We start from the raw sequence: 26,391 nt of genomic DNA on the forward strand, positions 1-26,391 counted from the left end.
TCGATTTATCTCGTTACTTTTCGCATTGATTTTAGAGACGAACATACTCCATTGAACTATCCTTGGAAGCAAATAGTTTCTGATCGGCCGTAATAAATAAAATGAGTAATATTAATGAAGTTTGGCTAGCGAGACTAATTATCATTTTTTTTGTTTTCATAACAGGTATTTGATCCCTTTCTGCCACTGCCATCTGTTTGAGACACCGGCGGATGGATTCTTCAGCAGACACCTGCAGCTTTGTGTCAACAACTGGAGCACGATCACCATATCATGGGACGATCGCCAAGGGCCCACATGCCCTTACGCTGTACTAGTGGCTAGAAGCAACACATCAACCTTTAGGCTGGACTAGTGCCTAGTTGATGGAACAGCCTTGCGGTTCACCGTGCTTCCAAAGTGATTATTTTTACGAAAATGAACACCCTGTGTACCATAAAGGAACAGCGCGTGACTCAAGATGAAACGGAACAGTTATTGCGGATACAGATAAAAGAAAATAAATGGCTTCCGGAGTTCATATGTCAATTGCTGAATATTCTCTAAACATTTAATGTCAAATAAATGTACTTTACCAAATGTACCGTGTTGCTGTTTCATTTGAAAGTACAGTTTCATATTCCGAATTGTGGCGCGCTGTGTTGTGAGTTGATCTGTGTTGGTTTCCGGGTTCTGTGTGGAGTCGCGCAGAGAGAGGAGGGGAATATGAATGTTTTGATAATGTCAGGCTCAGGGGCGGGGAATTGATTTAGTGCCGCAAAAGCAGGTCAGCCAGGGCGATCGGGGAAAAGATAGGATTATCAGAAAATGGCGGCTCCCTGGTGCTTGTTTTCGCGTGCGTTTAATGGATGAAAAATCGGGTGAGGTCCATTGGAAAGTTTTCTAAAGTCGAGCCACTTAGGCTTAAAAAAACATGGCCGACCCATAGGGACAATAAAAATGTTTACTAGACCATGCCTTTAATGGCTTCATACAATTTTCCAAATGGAGCAAGCGCAATCGTTAATGCTGACATTAAAGTTGTCAGGTCTAGTTTTTTGGCTGGTGTATCCTTTTGAGCTTCCTCTGTTTGGCCCGCCCCTCCGCTCTTCCTGACAGGTGAGATGTGAGAATGGCTGGGGGGGGGTAGATGGGTATTGTAGAGGCTTAGGAGAGTGCTGTTCTTTGCCCAGCAAGGAGGCAGAGAGGGCGGAGTTTGGCTGAATTCTAGCTGGCGACCCGGGTAAGAAGGTGTTCTGCCTCGGGGCGTGGGGCTCTTTCGCTCACTCCTTTGTTTTAGTACTGGTTGAATGGTCGTCAATAGTTTGGGGTCCAACGGGGGCAACAAAGACCCCGTGGGGCTAGACGCCTGAGATTTTTCAGAGGAGGGAGATAGCCCCATTGAGGAAGGATTGAAGGGGGCAGCTCCCGGGCCTTCAGGCTGTGCTGGTGTAACATCTTTCGAACTTTGAGGTGGAGGGGAGTTCGGAAGAGTATTTTCAAAATCGTCGGGGTGAGAAGGACTTGGTTCAATTAGAGTTCCCTCTTTTGGAGTGTAAGGGAACTTGCAGGCTTTTGGACCTCCAGAAAGGTCGGACCGTTGCATCCAGCAGTTCTGCGTTTGTCAATTCAAGGAGGACGTCATATTTTCGTTTTCCTTGGCTGGCAAAGTATGCTTTTAGAGAATTGCAAATCGCTGAATTTGCCAGGAGTTTTTCCGAAGATTTCTTTTGCTTATTATGCAGTGACTGGCCGGCTGTGCCTTTCTTTTTCCTGTGAGTTTTTTTTATTTTTTGAGGAAGAATTTTTTTGGGAAGAGTAAATCTGGGGGGAGAGTCAGTTAAAAGTGCTTCACTTTCTTCATTCGACTGAGATTGTGGTGTTTTAGATTGTTGTTCGTCGTCTTTTGATCTGGTTCCTTCACAGTGCTGATCCTTTGCTCCAACCCCTTGATAAAGTGGAGCCTCGGTCTCAGCGGCGTGTACTAGGACATACACACCCTTCTTCTCAGATAACGTGCTCAGAGTTTGTTGGGCTTCTGACACGCTCCCCTGCGGACTCGGAGCAGGGGAGTCGGGCAAAGGCGACTTCTCATAGTCGCTCGAGGGGCTAGCCTGACTGAGGCTCGTCGCGTGGTCCTGTGTATTCGCCGCTGTGCGGGACTCCTCATTCCCGGTAAGTGTTGGAGAGCTGGTCGGGTTGATTCTTTGTGTGCCCTCTTTGTTCGTTGCAGGCGTCCCGGGCCTGGGAGCCCCATGCAGTTCCCTCGCAGCCCACCCTTCGGTCGGTTGCACTGGGAACGTTTCTGCACAGGGATTCCCCGGCTCCCGCGCCAATTTCAACTCGCGGACCTCCAGGTCCAATACGGATGGATTCTTCGCAGGGGTGAAACAAGTTGGCTCGCCGACCTCCTGGTCCACGGTAGATGAATTCTTGACAATTGTGGAACTAGTTTGCAGTTCTTTATTGCTGGCCGCGTCCTTTGTTGGGCAGGTCGTGAAAAAGTCACAGGCGAACTGGGACGAGTCTTCACAAGGCGCCGCTTGTTGAAATTGTTGGGAAATACTGACGTGGTCAGACCCCATTTTTGGTGGAAACCTGGGTCGAGATGATGGGCAAACTGACGGGGGCGGGGGGAGTTTGAATCTGTGGAGAGCAAGCCTGGAGCTTCTCATCCACCGCACCTCCTCGTCTTCGCCACCCGATGATGGAGTAGAGGGCGTAGCACCTCGTCTTTCTTCCATGGTTGGAGTGGGGGCCTTCCCCGCCTACACAGACTGCCACAGACTGCAGCAACTCAGCAGCCAACTCCGTGCCCGCTCTGCCGGTAGTGTGAGTTTTTATGGGTCCACCCACAAAAGCAGGAACTGTAGAGAGACTCAGGTCTCGATGGAGTAGAAGAGAGTAGACTGCCACCGACTGCAGCAACTCAGCAGGCAACTCCGCGATACTCTTGTGATATTGAAAACACAGAGCAGGCTTTGCAAATCAGAGGTCTTTTTTTGCAAGGCTCAACATGATTACTTGAACCGCTCTCGGATAATAGATCTGTTCCACTCTATTATTCCCTCACACATTGTTTGAAGCAGTGACATTAGAATCGTATACCAATGTGAAAAGGCGGACTTTATTGCATCTTTGGTTTACTTCTTTACGGATGTAATGACTGATTAGGTTGCTGACTTGTCTCAATAATTTTTCCGGGTTAGCTATGAGTGCAATGTAGTAAATGGCCTTCTGGCAATGCTTGATGTTTCAGCTAAGGTGTTTGCTCAGGTCCTTCTTGCAGAATGAACCACTTGGGTGGAGGCAGAAAACATTATACTATTAAACCAAACTGGTTGTAGCACTATATTCAATGCCCTAGCTCTAACAACCGTCGTACAACAATTATGGCTGATTCATAATAGACCAGTCTGTTGCATTCATAGACTACAGTACCGCTTTTGATACGGTCGACCGAGCAAGACTTTGGGGGAAATTGACTAGCTGGGGGAACTCTCCCAGTTTGCTAAAAATGATCGATGTTGCATGATGAGACTCGGGTGAAAGTGCGGCTGGAGAGCAACAGGGGGACCTGCAGCTGGATTAATACCAATAGGGGAGTCAAGCAAAGCTGCATCTTGGCTCCAATGTTGTTTAATTTGTGTTTATCCAACATGGGGAAGGCACTGGTGGATTTGACCTGCACAATGCCTAAACTAGGAGACAAAGCGTTACAATGGACGAAGTGTGTACCTATTCCGCTGTCAACTCACTCAAACACTTCCAAAACTCAGATCATGATGTTTGATTTCAAAAGACAAAGGGTGGTCAGAATTAATTGGCAAATGAATGGTGTTCCCATTGAGGTAGTTACCCGCCATACGTACCTACGTACCTTGGTATCATTAAAGACACTAAGCTTACTAGCACAGCTCACCCGAACAGACTTGTTAGAAAAGCACAACCATTGGGTGGCATCTGTTCCTTTGCACGCAAAGGGGGAGGTTATTCTGCCGGGACTGTGGTCAAACTGTACTCTACTAAAATCTTGCCCGTTATCTCATATGCAGCTGAGGCGTGGGCACTTGGAAGTTTAGAAGCTATTTCTAAATTAGAAATAATGATTTGAAAGAACATTTTAAGGTTACCGTCATTTGTTTCGTCAGAAATGTTTTATCTGGAGTTTAATATACTGCTAATTGGAGAGAATTATGTGAAATTGTTTAACTCTGTATTGGAAATTGGCACATGCTGAGAAAAACTCACTCATGGGATGGCTATTTGAGGTGTTCTCTAGTAAAATCTCTTTTATGCAGCTAAGTGTTTTGTCATCCATAAAGAAGGGTGTTGACCAGGGGATCCTCAGAGTAGAAGGTGATCCTTTAGTGATGAATCTGGACTCTTACAAAAGGATAATGAGGGTCTCACTGAAGGCTTTTATCCACGACCAGCTGATCGTTAACCTGGCTTACAAATCTACAGGCGAATGGTTTATTCCATAAATATTGGAGCGACCGCTGACTCCATCATATATATAGCACTTCATTGGTAACACAGTGGTGTGGGATTACATGTGTCTCAAATCGAATGAGGTTAAATCATTTGAAATCACTGGGGGGTGGCTCAAGATCCCCGGGAAAGAAAGATTTTTCTGTCTCTGTGGTGAATTAGAACTGGAGTCGGCTAGTCATCTCCTTTTGGAGTGCTCTGCAACAGTGGTGCTACGAACAAGGCAATTCGAGCTGTAGGATATATGTATACTACCGCTGATGATCTCTGGAAATGTTTTATGTCTGAAACAAATGAAGGATGCATTATTTATTTTACTAAATTATGGAAAAGGATATTTGAGATATTACTGATTTTAGCACTTTGTTTTACTGTTTTTGAAAATCGCTTGTATTAAAGGTTAGCAATTGAACTGTATAATACTACATAAAAAAGAAAGCAATAAATCCATCTTGGAGGCTTAGGGATCTATTGTCTAAAATTGAAATGGAAGACTGTATAGAGGTGAGCTCCATTAATGAATTCCATGCATTGTTGATGCTTGATAGATCTCCCGAGGAACTGCATAAGGATTGATCAGCCATTTCTGATAAAGAATCTTATAAATAACTTTTGTGCAAAAGAAGACAGCTGAAAGGGTTAGTATTCCTGCGTTTGGTTGAGACAATTGAGGAGAATATAATTAAAAATATCAAACTCCTGTATGGGAGGATAGGTCCAGGAGACCCCCCTCCCCAACATGCCCCACCTATGTGAGGTTTGTGGCTCGTCAGGGGCCCCCCTGTCACCAGGGCCCAGGTGGCGGGGTGACTACTGATCGACACACAGGACTGATCATGTTGTACTGTAACAGACCATGGACACCATTTTGGAAAACATCAGGACTCCGTTTTAGATACTGGCAACCTGAATCCCAACGAGACAGCCTGCGAATGCTGCAGCTTGGCCCCCACTCACAGAGAGCCATGCCCTTCCCCTGGCGCCTCCGCTCCATGGCAGATCCGCTGAAGGCCCGTTATCACGAGCAACCAGACGCGAACAAGTATCAGAACAAACACTGATGTGTATAGGCGCGTTACAAATGCCATATCATGAGTGTTTCAGGGCTCGACGAGGCAGGGGGGGAACAAGGGGAGACAGACAATGATCCTACTAGGCCAGGTGTCATTCAGATCGCGCAAGTGCAAGGGTAGAGGGGAAGGGAAAAGTGCATGGGGGAAAGGGAGAGGGGAAAGTGCAGTACAGGGTTATTAGCATACAGCATACAGGATAAATAACAAGGGCCAGCTGGTGGCAAGTGCGAGGTAAGTGCAGACAAGTGCTGGGAAGGGGGGCTGTAGGGATACAGACACAGTCCCGTAGTGCAGGGGTTGCCAGGGAGGCAGTGCAGGGGAGAGTGGCTGGGCCAAGGACCGAGAACGGTGAGTGGCCCAGTTGCAGATTCAGTGCAGTTTCAGTAGTATTCGCAGGGGAGAGGGGGAGAGAAAGCGTAGTCAAAGATGAAGGTTTTGAGGTGCTTCCAGAACCGGAGATGGTTCTCCTCAAGTTTCAGGGAGTCAGGCTGTTCCAGAGGGAAGCCCCTGCAGAGGAGAGAGATCTGCCCCCAACTCGTTGTTTGGAGAAGCGGCTGACCCTGAGGGAGTTGGAGGCGGATGAGCGAAGAGCTCGAGACGGAAGATATTTAGGAAGAGAGAGTTGAAGGTATTTTGGCCCAAGGCCCCAGTAGGCCTTGTAGACAATGCAGAGGGTTTTGAACTTGATCCTCGCAGTCACTGGGAGCCAGTGTAGTGATTTCAGTCCTGGAAAGATACGGTTCCTGGGCTTGAGGCCAAGGACAAGTCTCACAGCCCTGTTCTGGATGAGTTGCAAAGGGCGGAGAGTAGAGGCGGGCACATTTAGATAGAGGCTGTTACAGTAGTCCAGCTTCGAGAGAACCAGGGCTCTAGAGACAGTGAGCTTCTGGGGGAAGGAGAGGCAAGGAAGGATACCTCTGAGGAGGTGTATCTGGTAGTGTGACTTCTTAGAGACGTCGGATATGTGAGGAGAGAAGGAGAGTGTGGAGTCGAAGATGACCCCAAGGTTTTTTGCCTTGCAGGTAGGAGCAGGAAGAGGGCCCAGAGAGGCCGGCCAGAGAGCTGCAGGGAAGGAGGGAGTGGGTGTGCCGATGAGTAGAATCTCATTCTTACTGGCATTAAGGCAGAGGTTGTTGGCAGCACACCATTCCTGGATAGCAGAAAGACAGTCAGAGATGAGGGAAGGAGAAGAGGAGGCCGAGGGTAGCCTGAAAATGGTCTGGGTATCATCCGCATAGCACTGAAAGTTGGGGCAGAGAGCGGCGATGCGGTGGGCGAGAAGTGCCAGATACTGGTTGAACAGCCAGGAGAGAGGTTAAATCCCTGGGGGACAGGACACCACAGGTAGAGAAAAAGATGTCAGATGTCATTCGGCTGGACCCGCTTCAAGTATTCACCTCCCCCCATGTCCCAGACCGCCATGGTCGGCCAATTTGATTATTTACAACCCGGTCCTAAACCCCACCGCCTCAAGGGGCCAGAGGTACACCCTCGCTGATCCAGTGGTACTCTGGTTCACCCTAAGTTAATGGGCCTTGGAGAGCAGATATCCAACCCTGTACTAACACATCGTAAAGTAATTCTTCATTACATCTAACGAGACCAGAATGACAGTGCAGCTTACCCCATGCCCTCAGACCAGACCCCCAGGTTTATGACACCAGGTCAGAAGTAACAGTGTCTTGATGTATTAGTAAAGCTTCACATTATATGTATTCCTCCTGTGTCTTATTAACCCTTAGAGTAAACTATTGAAGGATTTACAGGACAACCGGAATTATCTAAATGAATGAATGTTGTGTGCGTGTGGCCACAAGGGCAGAATGTCAGGGCACCCGTCCATCAACGACACTGACCGCGCCTGGCAGCCCCACCCCGATGAGCCCAGATGACCTATCCGCCCCACGGTGGCACCGCGCTGATGTCCACAGAGCGGCTCGTCACAACTGCACCTATAGTTAGTCGACACCACCCAATCCCAAAGATCATGTGCCCCCTATAGTGTGTAGGTTTCTATGACGAAATTTTGTAATAAATAAGACTGTCTTTGCTATTGTTAGACAGAGCGCTCTCGGAGTTTGCAGAGTCCTTTGCATGCCCTATTTGATTAGATAAAGAACCTTTTACAATTTACCCGCACTTGGTCTTGGCCTCATTCCCTCTTGGGGTGTGTCTGTTACTGCCTCTCATTGCGGGGAGGTTAATGCCTTTTGGGGACGCTTGCCTTCACTCAGCACACTGACTCTTTGGTGTTTAATCTTAATGTTGTTGAAAAGGCTTCCAAAAATATAATTGACTTTTAGAAATGATTACTTCCAAATGTTTGTGTGGGTACAAATTATATGTGGCATAAATAAAGGCTGCTATAAATAAATAAAAATGGAAATGTTTCTGTAATTTCCTTGAAGCGCACTGGATGGCAGCAGAGAGTAGGCTAAGAGAGGAAACTGTCAGCCCACTATTTCCTCAGATGACACTGCTTACGGGAACAGAAGGAGCTGCTCTGTCAGATGTCACCGCATACCAGCACACAAAAGCAGGTAATTATATCTCCGGAGGGTGTTTCAACCCAACAGTATCCTTTTACAATGCCTGATTTGTGATATTATCGAAGCTCCTTTGAGTGTGATAAGGGTCTACGTGTTGATGTTGTCCACGCATTGGCCACGCCCCCACCACTATTTATTTTAAATTCCCCTCCCTTAACAGCACGCTTGCTTGCCCGGTGCGGCTGCAGGCACTCCAGGTGGGGAAAGTATGTGAGGTTTTCCTTACTTGTCATGATACAGAAATTTCTTTGGGAATGGGAGAAATAAAGCTAACACAAGAGTATTTTTGCTCCTGGTTTCTATAACCACTTCTAAATTGCCTTGTTTATATGACGTGTGTACTTGCTAGGTATGCTATAAAACAATGCATTAGTAATGCTCCTGGAACTCAAACTGTACATGAACTAATGCTGGCAAGTGATATGGTCAAATGCTGAAATCGCAGAGTGCGTCAAAAATGGTGGCTTTATCCTTTAACCAAAGAGTCTGCATAGCATTGGGTTTGCTGGTAAGCCACAGGTTATGCCAAAGTGAGAATGTCCTGCAGACTGTAGTTTATTAATACGTGCGGGTGTTGGTGCAATGCTGTATTACATCGATTTATGATGAGTGATGTTTCATTTTTGCAACAGTGTTTTGAATTTGTTTTTTTTGGGCCGTAATTTAAACGTGTGCACGTGGCTTTGGCTATTGGCCTATATGGCCAGGGTCTGGCCACTTGGTATGGCTTTTATTAAGACATGGGATTTTAGAGGTGCAAGTGCCTTATGCGACAGTCCATGGGCACCCACTGCAGTTAAAGGAAAAGGGAATGAGTTTGGGAATTTTGGGATACTCTCACCATTAGTGGGGACATGGTTTTACCAAGTGGGCTGCAGGCCTAAGGTACTGGTCCAACATCTACTCCACAGGGTTTGTGAAAGGAGTAAAAGGAGGAGTAACGCTAAGTGGTGGCAATAAGTTTGTTTTATACGAAAAAAAAATGAACACGAGTACAAGGAGGAGGTCGCATGGGCAGTGGCCAAAACTAGTCCATCCAGGAAAGTGAAAATGGCGTTTTGCTGGCTAGGATTGAATGAAGAAGTGGAGGAGAGACTACAAGAGGGGGTTTGATGGGTTTTGTTTTTTCTGTTACTTGGATTTTTTTTTAATAATTTAGCCTGTATTTTAGATCAACTATAATGTCCAGCCTGAAGAAATTGCTCCTGGCCCACCCACCAGGGCCGCTAGCAGCGAGGTAACACCAGAGGTGACAGTGGTCAACAGGGGCACATAATGGGGTAGGGATGACATGGCCATGTTTATGAAGCAAATGTTAAATATGTTGAGGAATGGCCAGCAAGAGCAGTGTGGAGCCAAGGCACCAGCAAGCCCAAGGGATGTTTGGGAAAGACCTGTTGAGCCCACCGCTCTCGCTGGGACAAAGGTGTGGTCTGCCCCCCTCCCCCTGTAGGTGGGAGAGTGAACAGCAGTCACAGCTGACGGTCTGGGTAGAACAGAGCAACATGCCCCATCAGGGGCACAAGAAGGTGCAGTGCCACTTGTAAATATGGAAGGCTGCCTTTGGGGGATGGCGGGGTGTTGGTGGTGAAAGGGACTGATGTAGGGTCCAGACAACCACCAGCCTTGGGAGGGCTCAGAGGAGGAAGGTCCTTTGGTGACAATTGCCCTATTATTGTCAGGGAGATCATCAGTAGCGTTGCACATCCCGAGGCAGGTGAAGGAGCGCATTTGGTCATGGGAGTACAGCGCGTCCATGCTTGACAGTAATGAAGGAGGATGATAAAAAAAGACAGAAAAGTTAGAGCTGAGGACACAATTGGTAAATGGAGCAAGGCTGTTTCTTGGTTAGCAGCAGTACTAATGAAGAGGTTCTTGGAGCAGGGTCCGACATTGTGGAGAAACAGGGTCACAATTGTGGATGAGCACAGGCACTATAGGCCTACGGGCTGGGTTGACTATGACAGGAATTTCAGGTACAAGATGGCGCCGGTCCCGGGAATGACCTGGGATCAAAAGGACATGGAAGGCTGGGTAGCATATATTGGGGGTGATTGGGGGTGGAGAGGTCCAGGCAACGGAGCAGAGTAAGACTCCCAAGTGGGCTTAGCAGGGTAAGTTTGACGAATGGTGAACACAAAGTTTGAAGCCCTTTCGTCAGGGCAAGCGGGCTGCATGGGGCAAGGAGTGGCTGCACAGGAATGGCTTGCAGAATGCCGGCAGTGGGAACACAGGATAGGAGGGGATTCGAATGGCCCATGTAGCCTTTTTAATGGGGGGGTACTACCGTTTTGTCCAAAATGTCAAGTTTGCACATGAATGTGCAAAATAGAAGGGCACTCGCCCATCCACAGTGTGCCACAGGGCCCAGGGATCACAGAGAGTAAGGGGTCCGAACAGAGGAGCACAATAGGGGGTGCCTGGTATAGGGCCCTTCACAGGTGAACAGGATTGAGCTACACTGATTGTTAAAGGATTACCCCAGGGGTAATGAGTGAGAGTGTTGTATAAGAGATTTAGGGCTGGGTTACGAATTCCTTACGAAGGGCCCCATAAGGGCAAGGTTGGCGTGGAACTTGCCATCGGCTGACAAACTACCTAGCATTGTGACTGAAAAAATAAAGGAGCGAGGACTAGGCAGAATGATGGACCTTTTTGCAATGCCACCCCTCCCTAACCTCATAGTGTCCCCACTAGGAGTGGTTCCCAAAAAATAACTAAGGAAGTACATGCTGATCCACCATTTGTCTTACCAAAAGGGGATCGGTGAATGATTGGTTAGACCCAAACTACTACATGGTGACTTATGCCTCCTTCGACCATGCAATGAATCTCGTGATGGAGGCAGGTAAGTGCGCATTGTTGGCAAAGTTGGACATTGAGTCAGCTTTTAGACTGACTGTTCACCCGGAGATCCTCCCATCTATTGTGTTTTGAATGTCGGGGTCATTTCTATTTTGACAGGTGCTTACCCATTGGATGTGCAGTATCCAGCACCTTTGTTGAGAAATTCAGCTCGTTCCTGGAGTTGGCTGCATGCAGGAGGGAACACAGGGCGGCCTTTATGCACTACTTGGATGATTTCCTCTTTGTAGGGAAAAGAAGGGTCAGAAAAGAGCGCTGCCGAACTGGCATCATTGCAAGAACTAGGGAGAGTTGAGCATACCACTGGCCCGTGACAAAACTCAGTCCCCAAAACAGGTGATCACATTTCTGGGCATAGGGAGAGACACAGTGCAGGGTGTATGCAGGCTACCTAAAGACCAGGTGGCGTGCCTGATTGCTGAGATTAACAACAACTTGGCTAAGTACAGGACAACACTTGAGAAAGTTCAGCAACTGCTTGGGAAGCTTAACCTCACAGCCAAAGTAGTGCCAGCAGGAAGAGTGTTTGCTAGAAGGTTGCTAAGAGCAACATCAGGTGTTGCTTAGAAGCATCATCACATAGGTTGAGTGCACCCCTCAAGGATGACCTGCTCATGTGGCGCAGTTTCTTGCAGGGGTTCAATGTCATTAGTTTGAGGCGGGCCCCATGGTTGACCAGCAGGGAAATACAGGTGTACTCTGACGCTTCAGAAAAGGAAGGTTTCGGGACCATCTTGGGCTCATAATGGTGCGCACGGCAGTGACCTACACAGTGGTGAAAAGGGGAGATTGGGTAACGTCATGGCACTCAAACTCTTCCCTATTGTTCTAGCCCTCCTGCTGTGGCCGGATGAGTTGTGCAACAGAGGGGACGCTTTTGGTCTGACATGGCAGTGGTACAGGCCATTAATTTACAATCTGCCTCATGCCCAGTGGTCCTGGGATTGTTAAGAAAGATGGTTGAGGTTTGCCTGTACCAGAATATTGAGTTTAGGGTATGCCATGTGCAAGGTATTGCTTACATCTCAGCTGACACTCTCTCTCGTTTTCAGTGGGAAAGGCTCCGGAAGGCCCATCCACAGGCACATAGAGTTCAGAGCAGAATGGTGGCAGCTGGTCTTGTGGACCCGATGCTCTGGGACCTTGGGGAGCACTCGCTCACACCAAGCGTGTGGTCCATATACCTGCGTGGCTATGGTAAATTCTGGAGTGTGTCTCATGACCTAGGATACACGACAATGGGGCTGGAAGAGCAAGTGGAGACATTTCTCGTTTGGACAAACAAGGAAGGTAGATCAAGGACTCTTCGCAGCAATAGCCTTTTAAATGCGCGGGTTGGGGAACCCCACCAAGGGCTTCACAGTGCACGATGCTCTTAAAGGTTGGGGGAACTTGGAAGGACCGAGGAAGGACGGTTGCAAGCCCATTGATTTTGGGGTACTAGTAACTACTCGGGACACTGCAAGAGGTATGTTCAAGTGAGCGGGTTTGAATTAACACATTTTGGGCCGCATTTGTAGTTGCTTTTTTTGGGGGGACTGCAAGTGAGCGAACTGGACGCCACAGGAAAGAATGATGTGTCAGGAAGGGCACTGGGAACGGGGGATGTGACGTTCACCAAGATGGGCATGAAAATAAGATTAAGGAGATCCAAAACTGACCAGTGGGTCAGGGAGCTGTATAGATTTGTACTGGACATCCGACCGGGAGTGTTGCCCTGCCGGGCTGCTTTCACGTTATATGGTGGCCCGGCCACCGGGGGGAGAATACCTGCTAGTGCACGAGGATGGTTCCCCCATTAATGCTTTCAGTTTTGCAAAGTGTTGGAATCACTATTAAATAAGGTGGGATGCCACAGGGTCGTTGGTCCTCACATGGGTTCAGAATAGGGGCGGCCACTACAGCATTCTAGCAGGGAATGCCCAGAGCAGCAATAATGAAGTTGGGCGCATGGGAATCTGAGCGGTACAAGATATGTCGGACAAGAGGGACATGACCCCCGTGTGCCCTTGTCCAAGTAGGAGCTGCTAGGGGCCATAACGGAGGGAAAAAGGGTTATGCCTAGGGGAGGTGTCACACAAAGGTTTAACGGTTGGTGGATTATCGTGCAGGTACCTTTGTTACGTGTTCAGGGTTAATTGTGGAAGTAATGGTTGGTTTTGTGTTTTTTTTGGAACCAACAGGTCGCTCAGTGCGGGTCATTGGCCACTCCATCATGCGAGCAGAGAGCATGTTTGTGGTCACTGAGAGGGGGCCATTTAGGATTAAAAAACATCAAGCTGGTCTGGCTGTGTGCCCAGGCAGCTGGAAAGGATGGATGCGCCAAAAAAGCTCATTGTGCACCTCGGGAGGACTGGGGGTGATCGAGTGGGGGAGGGGACACGACCTCATAGACTAAGGTAGAGACTAAGGTAGAGGTTGGTTGTTAAAGAACATGCAGAAGGCCATCAAGATCTTGTGGCAAATGCTCCCTAAAACCGAAATTGTTTGGTCAGAGGTATTGCCAAGGAGTGTATGGCGAGGAGCAGGGTCCAATGTGGCCATGGAAAAATCGAAATTCTGGTAAACAAAATCTCGGAGAGGTTTATGCAACAGAAAGTACTGGGTTTCTCCAGGACAGGGTTCATGTGTCCGACGAGGACACATCTTTATCTGATGGGTTTTTTCTGAATGCACATAAATGGAGAGGGTGAGTTTTGGTGTCAGCAGGAGGAGATGTAAGGGTGAATGAACTAGTGGGGGCATTGTGGGTGGCAGGGGGTGGGCTACCCTCAAAGTGTGGTGGAGTTACGGCAGTTGTCCTAGAGAAGGAGGTACGCTGCAGTCCTGCCACGGGCTATACCTGCTGGCTGCGTGAGCCAGAGGGTTCTATGGGCACTGACACCACTAGGGACAGTTGGACTCCTCAACAACTGAACGGCCTGTGTTTTGCTTCAAGGAATGGATATGGGAGTGACTGAACTGGCAGCCGGTTGCCAGGGCCGGCCGTTCTCGCAAGAACGGAAACCGAAGTGAGGCGTGCGCACCGGTTTTAAAATGAACTAAGTAAACGTGGGAATGGCAAGGGCCACCCAGGAAAGAATTTGTAGGCCATGCATACTTGTGGCCTGAGCGCGGTTAGGACAGCCACTTAGGATGACTCCAATAAAGTGATCCTGTTTTTCCAATCAAAAAGTGGTTAAAGTTATTTGGGAGGAAGAAATTGTGATAAGATGTGATGTATTTCAATGTTTAGGGGTTTGAGTAGGGGGTTTGCCCCGCTAAGCGGATCCCCCAGCTGATGCAGGGGGTGCTACAGGGGCAGCCAGCATAGCGGGCGCCCTTCTGGCCCCCTGCGTCAGGCCCGCCACCCCTCTCCCGTGGGAGGGCAGAATGGGCATGCCGCCAGGATCCGACTGGAACCAGCTGGCCATGGGGAAGGCACATAAAATGGCTTGGCGTGCAGGAGTTCATCCTCTTTGCAGCCAGGGCACCAGCAGCCCCCCAGCTCCGGTGCAGGAATTTGGTTTGAACAGGATTGTGTTGCATGCATTCACTACTGTTCTTTTTGACAATTGGGTTATTTCTGGCAATGCTTTGAATATGTTTTTCTGTCACAGGTGGAGTTACGACGACGGTCGTTGAGAAGGAGGTACGCTGAAGTCCTGCCGTGAGCTATACCCGCTGACTGCATGAGCCAGGATGGGGTGCTACGGGCACTGACCACACTAGGGACAGTTGGTACTCCTCAACAACTGAATGCAGTGGCCTGTGTTTCGCTGCATAGGAAGGATATGGGAGTGACTGAACTGGCATTCGGATATCAGGGTGTGCTTTTATCGCAAGAATGGAACTCGAAGTGAGGAGCGATTACCGGTTTTAAAATGCTAAGTAAACACGGAATGGCCAGAGCCATCCCACCTATCCCATCTCCTGCACTGCATTTGCACGTCCGAATGCCACAAGGCCTAGTAGGACCACGATTGTATATTTACTGTTTGCCTATGTTATGTTCTCCCCTTGTTCCCTCCACGATTTGCTTGGTGGCACCTAGAAACCCCATTCTGTTGTATAGGTGCCTAACACATGCTCAATAAATAAATAAAATAGGCCAGGCATCCTTGTGTCCTGAGCAGGGCAAGGACCGCCCCTTAGATGACTCCAATAAAGTGATCATGTTTTGCCAATAAAAACGTGTATGTCGAAGTTATTTGGGGAGAACAAATTGTGAAAAGGTGTGACCTTTTTCAATGTTTTGGGGTTAGCCTTGCTATGGACCCTATTTGTGCCTATGTAGGGCTTATGGAATGCTTTAATAAGGTATTTTGAATTGAGTTTGCTAGCGCAGTCGCTGCTCAAGGAATGCGTTCATTTTGACAGGGGATTGTTTCACACAAACCTGCACCTTGTGAATAAAATGTGCAAGCGCATGTACATTTTCAACACATAATTTTCATATCTAGAAATTGGACGCATCACAGAGTGCCAGCCTGCAGCAAACAACTGCCTTCAGGCAGACCTCTGTGATTTTCACTTCAAAACATTGCAAGGTTTGCTGTGCGGGAAAAAAGTGGTGGTAATGCCCACTTTTTTGGTCAGTAACAGTTACCGCCATTCCCCCTGACCCCCCACAGAATTATAATTTTATGCAGATTTACCACCGGCGGAATTACTGTGTGTTACATCTGCCATTTCCTTGGGTGGACAAGTGTCCGATTCACCTCCCAGTTTGTTGCTGGATGTAAATCCTCCAAGAATCGGCGCATTTACCATGCTGTCGAGGTTACAAGGTTTTATTTATACATATAGCAAAACAAATGCTTTGTATAACATCAACAATTCATCAATACACATAGCCCAAGGATTAAAAACAGGTTGGATCAAAATCAAAGACATTACACACAATTCATATATACACACTACAGTACATTATATAGTCACTCAAGACAGTTTAAAATCAGTACTATCTGTTTGTAGAACATTGTCATAAAATATATCAGATTCAGATTATCGCCACACAGAAATGGAGGCCATAGATCTTCTATTTCGCTGGGATCATAGCAATTGTTATATGACTTCATGTGTTTATAAGGAAGAGCATCCAAGCTTTCACAAGTAATTAATAGATGATGTAATGTCTCAGTTGTATTATTTCCACATAATCGACACATACGCTTTGTATAGGATAATCCCAATCGTGCACCTAGAGTATCGAGTGCCGCTGATTTATTAAATTTCAGTAGAAGATATATTCTAACAGTTTGCAGGCTTGGGTACGCATTAATGTATTTTGGTATTCTTGTTCTTAGTATTCGCTCTTGACAGTAGGATAGACTATGGGATTTAGTGGCGAGATTAACTAGCTGTTGTTCGTAACAGATTTCTTTCAATAATCCTTTGAGTTTTGTTTTTATGCTCATGATGCTAGGGTTACATTGTAAGGGCAATGATCTAATCCACTGTGAGTGGATTTTTATCAGTTTGCCCATTATTCCAAATGAAGCGGGTCCTTCCAGGCTCAGTATAGCAGCAACATATGGGACAATTATGGTGTCAACATTCAGACGTTTTAGTTTTTCAAAGTTTAGCACACAGTGATTTATAAAAACATGTGACATTCCCATTAGGTCAAATTCTAAATAGATTTATTCTGCGCTTACAGTAACTGGTAAGCGGAATAATTTGCGTAACAATCGAACTTCAAACCGTTCCACCAGCTTGATGATGTTATGTCCCCAGATGATTATAGCATATAGTAATATGGCTCTGATTTTAGCTGGGTATACGGTCAGTACTGCGGATGCTGAATAGCCACAGTTTCTGCCAATAAATATGCTCAGAGCATTTGTCGCAATGGTGCAGCGATTTTGCAGAGAAGTCCAGTGGGTGTTCCAATTCAAACGGTCATCCACAATGACACCAAGATACTTATAGGAATTTACTTGTTCTATCATTTTGTTATTCAATTGCCAAACATATTTTTTAGGATGTCTTTTTTTAGTGAAAACCATCACTTTGCTTTTATCGATGTTTATAAGTAGCCCATTCTCTGAACAATATTTTTCTAATGCATTCAGCATATACTGAAGACCAGCAGGGGTGTAGTCCAACAAGATTAGGTCGTCAGCATAAGCCACCCAGCCGACAATTACCTCGGATATTTTCACTGGGTTTGCTTTGCTCAAACAGAACGCAGATTGCATGTCAGCCAGGTATAGATTAAAAAGAACTGCAGCTACCATGCAGCCCTGCTTGACCCCACTGGTCGTTGGCATTGTGGCTGATAATTTGCCCTCAGCATTCAAGCGTATCTGTACTTTTGTGTTAGTATGCAACATCATCAGCATGCGAAGAAGACCTAAAGGGATCCCCCAGTTGTCTAACTTTTGCCACAGACGATTTCTCTGCACCGTATCGAATGCTGCAGAGAAATCGATGTATGCACAGTACACGTCAAGATTACGCTTGTGCCAAGCGTGCTCGACCGCGGTAGTCAGCAATATCAGACCATGCACGGTTCCAGACCCCTTGCGAAATCCAATTTGGTTTGGAGGTAGAATATCTTTTTCTGTTATCCATACATTAAGTTCATGTAAGAGGACACGAGCAAAGATCTTGGATGATGTGTCGAGCATCGCTAACATACGATAGTTATTAGGGGAATCCCAGGCACCTTTTTTATGAACCGTCAGTACATGGCTAGATTGCCAGGACTGAGGGATCAAACCAGTTGCGCCTATCTGTGTGAATAATAAGTGCAGGGCAGTTGCCCATAATTTAGGCTGTTTTTTTATGAGCAGGTTACACACGCCATCTGGGCCTGCAGCTCTTGAATTTTTTAGTTTTGTGATTATCTCAGTTATATTAGAAATGGAGCTCTTACAAACCCAGTGTTCAGTTGGAATTTGAAGTATGTTATCATTAGAAACAGGGCGACCCAGAGTACTGCTTAGATGACTGCACCATTGTTCCTCTGTGATACAATTAATAGTCAATGGGCGGGGAACTGAGCACTGGAGTAATTTCCATATCCCAATGGTGTTACCAGTGCTTGCTTTATCTGCAATTTGTTTCCATAATTTGACACCGCACTGTAGCTTATAATGCGAGAGCCATTTTCTGTGGTTCCTTTTGGCCATTTTAATTAGTGATGGAACAACCAGTGCAGATGTACTGTTAACATGTTCTGCTAGTAACTTATATCTTTTCGCAACTTTTTCTTAGCCTCACTAATGGCATTGTCAAATCCCACACGTCGTTTGTTTAGGTAATTGGTATGCTCTGCACTACTAACATATGATCGTCTTTGAGTCACTTTTTCACTTATTTTCAGCATCATGTCGGAAAAATTCGATAGCATTGCATCCGCTTCATTCACCCCACCTGAGCCGTTTTGAATGAAGTTTGGTAACAATTCTGACACAGCTATTTCCGCACGATTGATATTACGTTCATGCCATTTTATACGATTCCCAGCCTCGTTTAGGGATAATTGGCCATTTCCGTCATATTCAGCGGCAGTTGGTGTTTGTCGTGGTATCTTTAGTAACCAACACAGAGGAACATGATCACTTTCATGTCTGGTAACTGTGCTCATGTCCTTTATGTAGGATATGCCATTCCAATTTGATAATGCATAATCAATTGTGGAGGCGAACGACCCTCAACCCTAGTGAAGGCCATATTACAGTCCCCAGGTGTCAAACCATTCAATTTCACAATCCCATGTGCTGCTAACATGTTCTGCCATAGTGCTCCCTGCTTGTTTTGTTTCACCGTATAAGGTTCCATCATTTTAAATTCAGAGATACAAGCCGCAGTAAGCGGGAGATGGCCAATTTTCCCATTATAATCGCCAACTAACCACACTGGAATTTCATGGTTCTATTTCTGAAGCAATGCATCAACGATTTTCACATTCGCGACAGTCTTAGTCATGCTTGGAGGGTCGTATACATTCACTAACAATATATTAAGGGATGCTAGCGATAGCATAGTGACCAAAATATACTCTGTCGATTGTTTTAGTTTCTCTATCCTCCATGGGGGGTGCACAGAGACAAGAAGGCCAACTTTTGGACGACCCTTGGTGCTTTGAGTGGCAATCTGGTGAACTGTGCACCGACCATCTATTTGAACTTCTGCTAGTAACCAAGTTTCCTGCAAAGCCACCACGCTAAACAAGCTCATCAGGCCCCCACTGTCGAACAGGTGGGTATGCCCTCTTGTGTTCCAAGATAAGAGCATATCCACCGTATCGCATCACCGGCGGTCAGCAAGGAAGTGGGTCTTGAAGGCCATAGGCAGCCACTGCCAGTAACCGTCTGGGGGAGTATTAAGGAGTTCTTCATTACTCTCGTCAGCGGTCGCCATTTGATCATTAACCATATGTTCCGCTCTTAAGGGGGAATTTCCTGGGGCACCATTCAGTACATTCGCTTGTGTTACGATTTCATTTTTATTTAAGGGGATTTGAACTTGTGAGATATTGTAACCCAGTCGTAAAAAGTCAGCCTCAAACCCCCATACATAATTCAGTGAGGCATCAGCTAGGAAGGAGATGTTTGTTATGATTTGATTCTTCAGTACCACCTGGTCTACTATACGTAAGTCATTCGAAGTAATGACTCTTAGCGGTACGATTGACTTGAATATGCATAGGACGGCTGACCTATTTAATGGGGTCGATGAGGGATCCTGATGTAATTGAACTAGTTGGAGAGCTGGAATCTTCATAATGTTTGCAGATTCATCAATTACTTTAGGGTTAGTGTCCACAGATGTGTCAGCAATGACTGCCTGTGCACTCTGTGGGTTAGCCCATACTACGGGAAGGGTTCCACCAAAAACCCATATGGAGTGCCATGGACTCCAAAAATGGGGTCTTAAACCACACTACCGCCACTTGTAAACCAACAGGACCAAGTTCCGGTAACTAATATTGGTGGTAATTGGGTGGATTTACCACCAAACTCGGAATGAGGCCCAATATATTTAAGTACCATCACCAGGTCTCTACCCTTCATCTTCCTGGTCCCGCGTGTGGCCATGTCGTTGGAGACAGGACAGTGTAATTCAGTGTACTAAATTTGCTTTATATTAGAGGGTGGAAGAAAATACTTTATCACTTATTTTATGGCAAGAACAGAGGCTGGCATTATGGTTCTATATATTTAATCTCATAGACCACATCAAATTACCTCCACTCTCCTTTTCCTCGTCCCAGTACTTACTTGTGAGGTCCCAACTGCCAGGTACCCATTCCATCTTTTATTTAATACCAATATGTCCTTCCCCTCTGTACTGAGAGCATAACCCTCCCAGTCACCATCAAGCATTAGATGTATTCTTCCTGGCATCCTGACAGAAACTGTGGTGGTTCGTTGTGCTGACTTCTGCTCCTTGATTCTCTTGAAGCTGGGCTTTTGAGGGGCAACTGTGTGCTCCCTTCTTCCTGCTCTCACGGATGGATGATTCTGAGTGCATGGGGAAGGTGGGAGGTCCTCCGCTGAACTGAGGGTCTGGTTTAGATGTGTGGCAACGCAATAGTCCTGATTAACTGTATTTCATTTCTATTTATCTGCTAATTCTTGTCCACCCAGGTGCCTAGCTCATTGGCCTTGAAAGTATCTCTTACAGTGACTTTGCTGTGGCTGCGTTCTCCTGGGAAACTTCAGCCGTGCAACATTTCAGTGCACTGTTTCTGCGGAATGTTCATGAAATGCATACTGCTTGTGACACTAATACCTGCAGCTCGTTTCTTATGAGCTGTCTGCGGGAAATGCTTTCCTAATGTGGGCCTACAAACAAAATGGCTTCTCCATTGGTCACATATTGCTCAAGAGCCCCCCCCCCCCTGCTACCTTACTCAATGCTACGGCACCCTACACCCCACTCGGTGCCCGCTATATACAATTGCCCCATAATATGCCCAATACACCCACCCATCACTGCTTTCCACCATGGGACTTCTGTGCCACCTTATGCAAGCAGTGCAGTGTTCAATGATGTCCCCACCCCCAATGTCACCCACCACGTCACTCTTGATGTCATCACATTATTTGTGCAACTGGTATGTGTGCCCCGCTTGTCGGCTTTGAATCTGGACCTTTACAACAGGTGATTGGTTAGTGTCCTCTGGAAACAAATTGGTGATTGGGTGTTCGTGCAGCAGCTGTGATGTTTTTCTTCATGGACCGTTTCACAGCACTATTTGGTATTCCTCACAAGTAAGTACTGAGATGAGGAACAGGGATGTGGAGGTAATGGGTAGATTACTTACTATAATCTTCATTACTCCTAGTCTTACTTACTAAAATCTTCATTACTCCTACTCTTACTCATCACAGTACGTACAGCCCTCCTTTAAAGGTAAGGAGAAACTGTGAAGTGAAAGGAGGGTTATTTAGTAGGAGGGAGGAGCGAGGAGTAGTGTGGAGGAGGGATGAGGAGTGTGGAGGAAGTAGTAATGTGGCAAAGATAGCTGTGCTGATGTGCTCTTGTACCTTGAAGCATCTCATGTGGTAGATGTAATTGCCAATAAAGATCTCAGACCCAAATGACCAGACAGACTCAAAGAATATGGTAAATACTAAAATACTACTTTATTAACAGCTTGCATAAAGTAGGGCAGTTTAGCAAACATCAGGCAGAAGTCGCATTCTCGCACAAACTTAATTATAAAGGGGCCTTATACCCCGATGCACGTCACCTATGACGTCATCCTATGTGGCAAACCAAAAACCTATCGTAGAGAAGTATTGGTTAGGGGAACATATACCACTTATAGGATACATAGTGTTAGTAACACCATTTGCTGCCCCTTATCTGTTAGGCACACCTCAAACCATCTCTAAATATGTATGATACTGATTATAACTGAAAAATAGCAGCAGGATGGCCCGTGCAACATTGTATAGCATGCTGCTTCATAGACACTCTGATTGGTTGACATGCTACCCCAACCTTGTACTTTCGACTCATTAGCAGCATTTAAGCAGAATGGACCTCCGGTGCTTGAGCAACATCAAACTACTCCCTGCATTCCCAATTAATCCATCATCTCATCAGTCAGGCCTTAAGCCAGAGCTTCTGTTCTGTAGTTGACCTTGTAGCCTGTTCTCCGTCCTGGGACTTTTCAGGGAGTGCATGCACGTCACTATCTTCATTCTTGGCTTAATGAATAGCCCTTGTTTTTGACTTCTAGATCACATGTGAGGAGACTGCAGTTTCCATTTCGACCTCTTTATAGTGGGTGCAATTGCTTCTCTTGGCTTCTAGGGACTTGCTCACTCCATCTTGTATATACTTTATACACTTTAATTGTCCATTACCTGGCTCTTGCAAATGTTTCTTCTTTCCTTAATCTAAGAGAAATAGTTTGTACGGGAATAGCTTATCCTTTTGACTTCCCTTGTGCATTGCAATTATTCTTTGAAATAGCATCCTTGATTCCAAGCCAATAGACTCCGATTTGTTTTGCACATGAAGCTGTTCTTCCAGTGTCTTCTGACTCTGCAACCCTGGTCTGTCTCTGAGGTAGCTTGAATGATTCTAATACGAGTCTAACGTCCATCTTTTTATCATGGCCGTCCTAGCCATGTTACATTTTCCTATGTTTTCCTCTAAAGCAAGCTTCTATATTTCTCATCTACCTTGCATTGCTACATATGTACACTTATTAATCGACAAGTTATTTTATCTTCCTCACATGTATAAATTCTTTAAGCACATGTTTCTCTGTTACTTCAGTTGCATCTTTATCTTTATGTATTTTCACTTTGTTTCAGTGCGTCTTCATAGGTATTTTTCATGATGTCACTCTGCTGTCTTCAGACTTCACTTATCGCTCCATGATGTCCATAATGTCCATAGGTGTGTGCTGACATCCTCCCACTCTCTGTGTGAGAGTGCATTCAATATGGTTGTCTGGGTGTATAGCATCTCCCATACAGTGGATGCAGCATTGGGACAATACATGGTATCCCATATAGGGCTCTTCTTCTATTAGTCCAATATGGCGTAGATGAGGGGGTGGGTGCTAAAGATAACATGTCCACCTGCTCCTCTACAGTGACAAGGAAGTAGAAGTGTTGAGGAGGATGTAAAAGGACGAAGCAGTAGGGAGGACTAAGATCGAAGAGTGGAGGTAAGATAAAGTAAGAGTGTGTGACCTCAGATCAACAGCAGAGAGGAAGGGAGAGAACGAGATGAGTGGAGACTTACAAGGAGTGTAGCAAGAAAACGGGAAAGGAAAAGGGGAGAGTGATTGTGATCATTTACAACTATATGTCTGCAAGGCATATCCCCTATCCCTGTAGAACTCTCGCTTTTGGATAGACTATGGACAGTTAAGAAGTCCCTGGGGGAGCCTAGACCAACAATCACTTAGGGACTCATTGTGAGAACAAGTCCACTTTCTCAGGGGGGGGGGTCAACATTAGATAGCTACTAAGGAAGAAAGGTTAATTACAAGACTCGAGAGGGACCGTTAAAGCTTCAATAAAAACCCTTGAACTGCCTCAGAGAGTTGGAGTGATTTTGTACCTTCTGTGGCAGTGTATTTGATAGAAAAATGACTGTCCTAAAGGTCAGTATGGAAAATCGGTATTATGGTTAAGCCGGAAACTTCAACTTCAGGGTTAGGAGAGATGACATAAGCCTCTGGTTTGCAGTATTGCACCTCTGCTAATAACTAGCGTCACAAAAGCCGACAGGTCCCTCTTTATATTGTATTCTGATGTGTGGTTGTAAGTGTAGGGGTGGGGTTACCATTCGAGCTGTATTTTGTCAAAGTCCTCTGCATTACCCTGGGGGACCTCAAGTGAGGCAACCAAAGAGACTAGTGCCACCACAACAAGATAGCGGATGATGGGCCCAGGAGCGGTATGAGAAGGATCCCCAACTGGGTGCCAACAAAGGACAGATTCCCTCTTAGAGAAACAGCCCCTCTACCTGTAAAGCAGAAACTGTGGTATACTATGTGCCTGGTTGTAATGTGCGTGGCCATTTCGGACATTCCCTTCCAAACTGCAATTAAAGTCTACATTTCTGTGAGCTCAGCGGGAAGGTAGACATGAATTCTGCAATGGTTGGAATACTATATTATGAAAAAGAGGAGCTCACTATGAAGGATAGTTCTATTGTTCGCTCAAGGATGAGCTGAGAAGGGAGTCGGAGTTGTGCAGGTGCATTGATAAGGGGTGCTGGGAAAGACGTGTGGAAGACAAACTGTGTTTTTCTACTACTGTCTGGATTTTTGCCGCACTTTGCCTCCCATGCTTGCTGTCTGTCCTTTGGCCGGGGACAATTTGCAACCTAGAAGGGGCGGGGGATTTGTCTCCCATAAGAAGATGGGTATCCTGATGGTAGAGCGAGAATTGGAACCCCGGGTGATGAAGTCTCGCTGAGAGGGAGGACGCTCTGCTCCAGACCCCGTTAGTACGTGTGATCTCTCTGCCTACCTGCCTCGGGACTGGGTAGTGTGTTCGTGGCCGAGATGAAGTTTTCTCCTGCAACTGCACTACCAGTGATGTTAGACCCTTATTAGAACGATCCTTGCTTGTTCTATGTATAACAATTGCATATATTCCAATAGTTATCTGTATGCTTATGTGTGAATAAAGGGTCTGTAACCAGCCAATTATATTCCAATTATTGGTCTGTGTGTGTCATTGCCTTCCCGAGTCCAAGAACTTTTGGTCCGTGTAATAGGGTGAATAGTTCTGAAGTCATTACATGTGTCAGAAAAGGAAAACACTGGTATGCTGCCCTGAGTAGCTGATATGATGGGTGCTTGTAGAATGCTGAAACTGGAATGTAGATTGGACGTGGGTGTGTCTGGTTGACGGTGGAGGGCAGACAGGATGGGATCCTGGAGATTGTGTTTGCCTTTCACTGAGCCTCTTGCCTTACTACCACAACTGCAATAAAGGCTCTATTTTCTTATTCAGCATAGTCCTGCCCAATTTATACATGCTCCTTCCATGCCTTGGGGCTAAATAACACAGAACACGTATTGGATCAGGGAAATCACCTCTCCCCAAAGCACAGGGCTTTCCTTCGTTTCCACTTAAGTTGGCAACTCTGTAGCTACTGTGGTTCCTGCTGCCCCTTTAAGGGATTCAGGGAGCAATGCTCCCACAGAGCCTGCAGTGCCTTCATACTCTGCTTCCATCGCACAGGTGCAGAAATCTCTGCTCAAAATATCCAGAGAGAGTAGGACCTGGGATAAGCCAGTGAATCCCCAAAACAGTCAGTCCTCACAAAAGGCTTTCACACTCCTACTGTTGAAAACGGAAAGGTGGGGCGAGTCCACCCTGAGGGCAGGGCCAAAGGATGGCAACCAGACAGAGGACCACCTAACAGGAAGAACTAACCAGCCCCAAGACCTACAGCGGAACTGGGACCCATCCTCAGAGGAGGGACCCACCAGCCAGTCCTTATACTAGTGGCCTATCCCATTTTTAAGTTATTGGACAAACCATGGTTGTTTATGGTGTTACTGTAGTAGACCATGGTTGACATGGTTAACCACGGATGGTAAATGGCTTTGGGACAGACCATGTATAACCCTGTCTAATTGTGTCCATGGCACCATGGACATGCATGGTTGCCGCTGATTCCGAAGAGTTTGGCTAACTATGAATATCCATGGACCAACATGAACATGTAGATGCTCTGGCATACTTGTTTATCCCGTGTTCGTTCTATCTGTGGTTTGAAGTGTACAGTTCCAGCAATTATTGCATGGCAAAAACAGCAACCCCCCCTAAAATGTCCCTGTTGAATAATAAGTGGCTGCTTAGTGCAGGTCCACACCTTCATAGGGCCCTGACAATATCACATTGACAAAGTATTCTATAATGAAAATAGTTGAACAGTGTCATATGGAAATAGACATTTGTATGTGCCATGTGAATTCTTTTGGGAATGTATTTATTCATGTTTAAATGAAACCATAATCGATTTTAATGTTGGAAAGAATCGTGGGTATGCAAATATACGCTAAGCTTTGGGGAACTGAAATTGCAGTTCTCTATCCTGGTAGTAGATGGCCCCATACTGCCTTGCCTGCATGAGATGTAGGCCACCAGCTCACATGTCACATTGATTGTGCTAATAAAATGATTTTGATTGCCTTGGCTTTTAGGTGAGGGAGGAACGGGGAATCGTTGGGCTGGGCTGTAATTTGAATTATAGAAGGGTGGGGGTTCTGAGTTTGGGTTCCTTTGAGGGGTTTCTGAAATACTGTAACTACTAGTTTATTGACAGAAATATAAATGTTCCTTCCAAACATTAACATCCCTCATCGTAATAATTATCCATGAAATAAAGCTGCATATCCATGGATCATGGACACATCTTCTAAGCCTGGCAGTGGCTGGAGCAGCTGAATGGTAGTGCCTGTTCATGTGGCCACAAGTCTCCTCAATGCTGTCTCCCTGGAGCTG

At 46.2% G+C, this 26,391-nt stretch overlaps 1 long non-coding RNA gene across 1 annotated transcript in view; it reads left to right on the top strand.

The window, feature by feature from the left end:
* LOC138492529 (uncharacterized) overlaps positions 1 to 15,132 on the top strand; it is a 30,064-nt gene extending 14,932 nt beyond the window's left edge. The window contains exons 2-3 of the long non-coding RNA XR_011276218.1: positions 7,955 to 8,086; positions 14,560 to 15,132. This is a non-coding gene — a long non-coding RNA (uncharacterized lncRNA). The remainder of the gene's footprint in view (positions 1 to 7,954; positions 8,087 to 14,559) is intronic.
* Positions 15,133 to 26,391: the final 11,259 nt, after the last annotated feature.

Source organism: Ambystoma mexicanum, chromosome 10, assembly GCF_040938575.1.
Source record: "Ambystoma mexicanum isolate Mex_15411 chromosome 10, UKY_AmexF1_1, whole genome shotgun sequence".
NCBI classification, from domain to species: Eukaryota; Metazoa; Chordata; class Amphibia; order Caudata; family Ambystomatidae; genus Ambystoma; species Ambystoma mexicanum.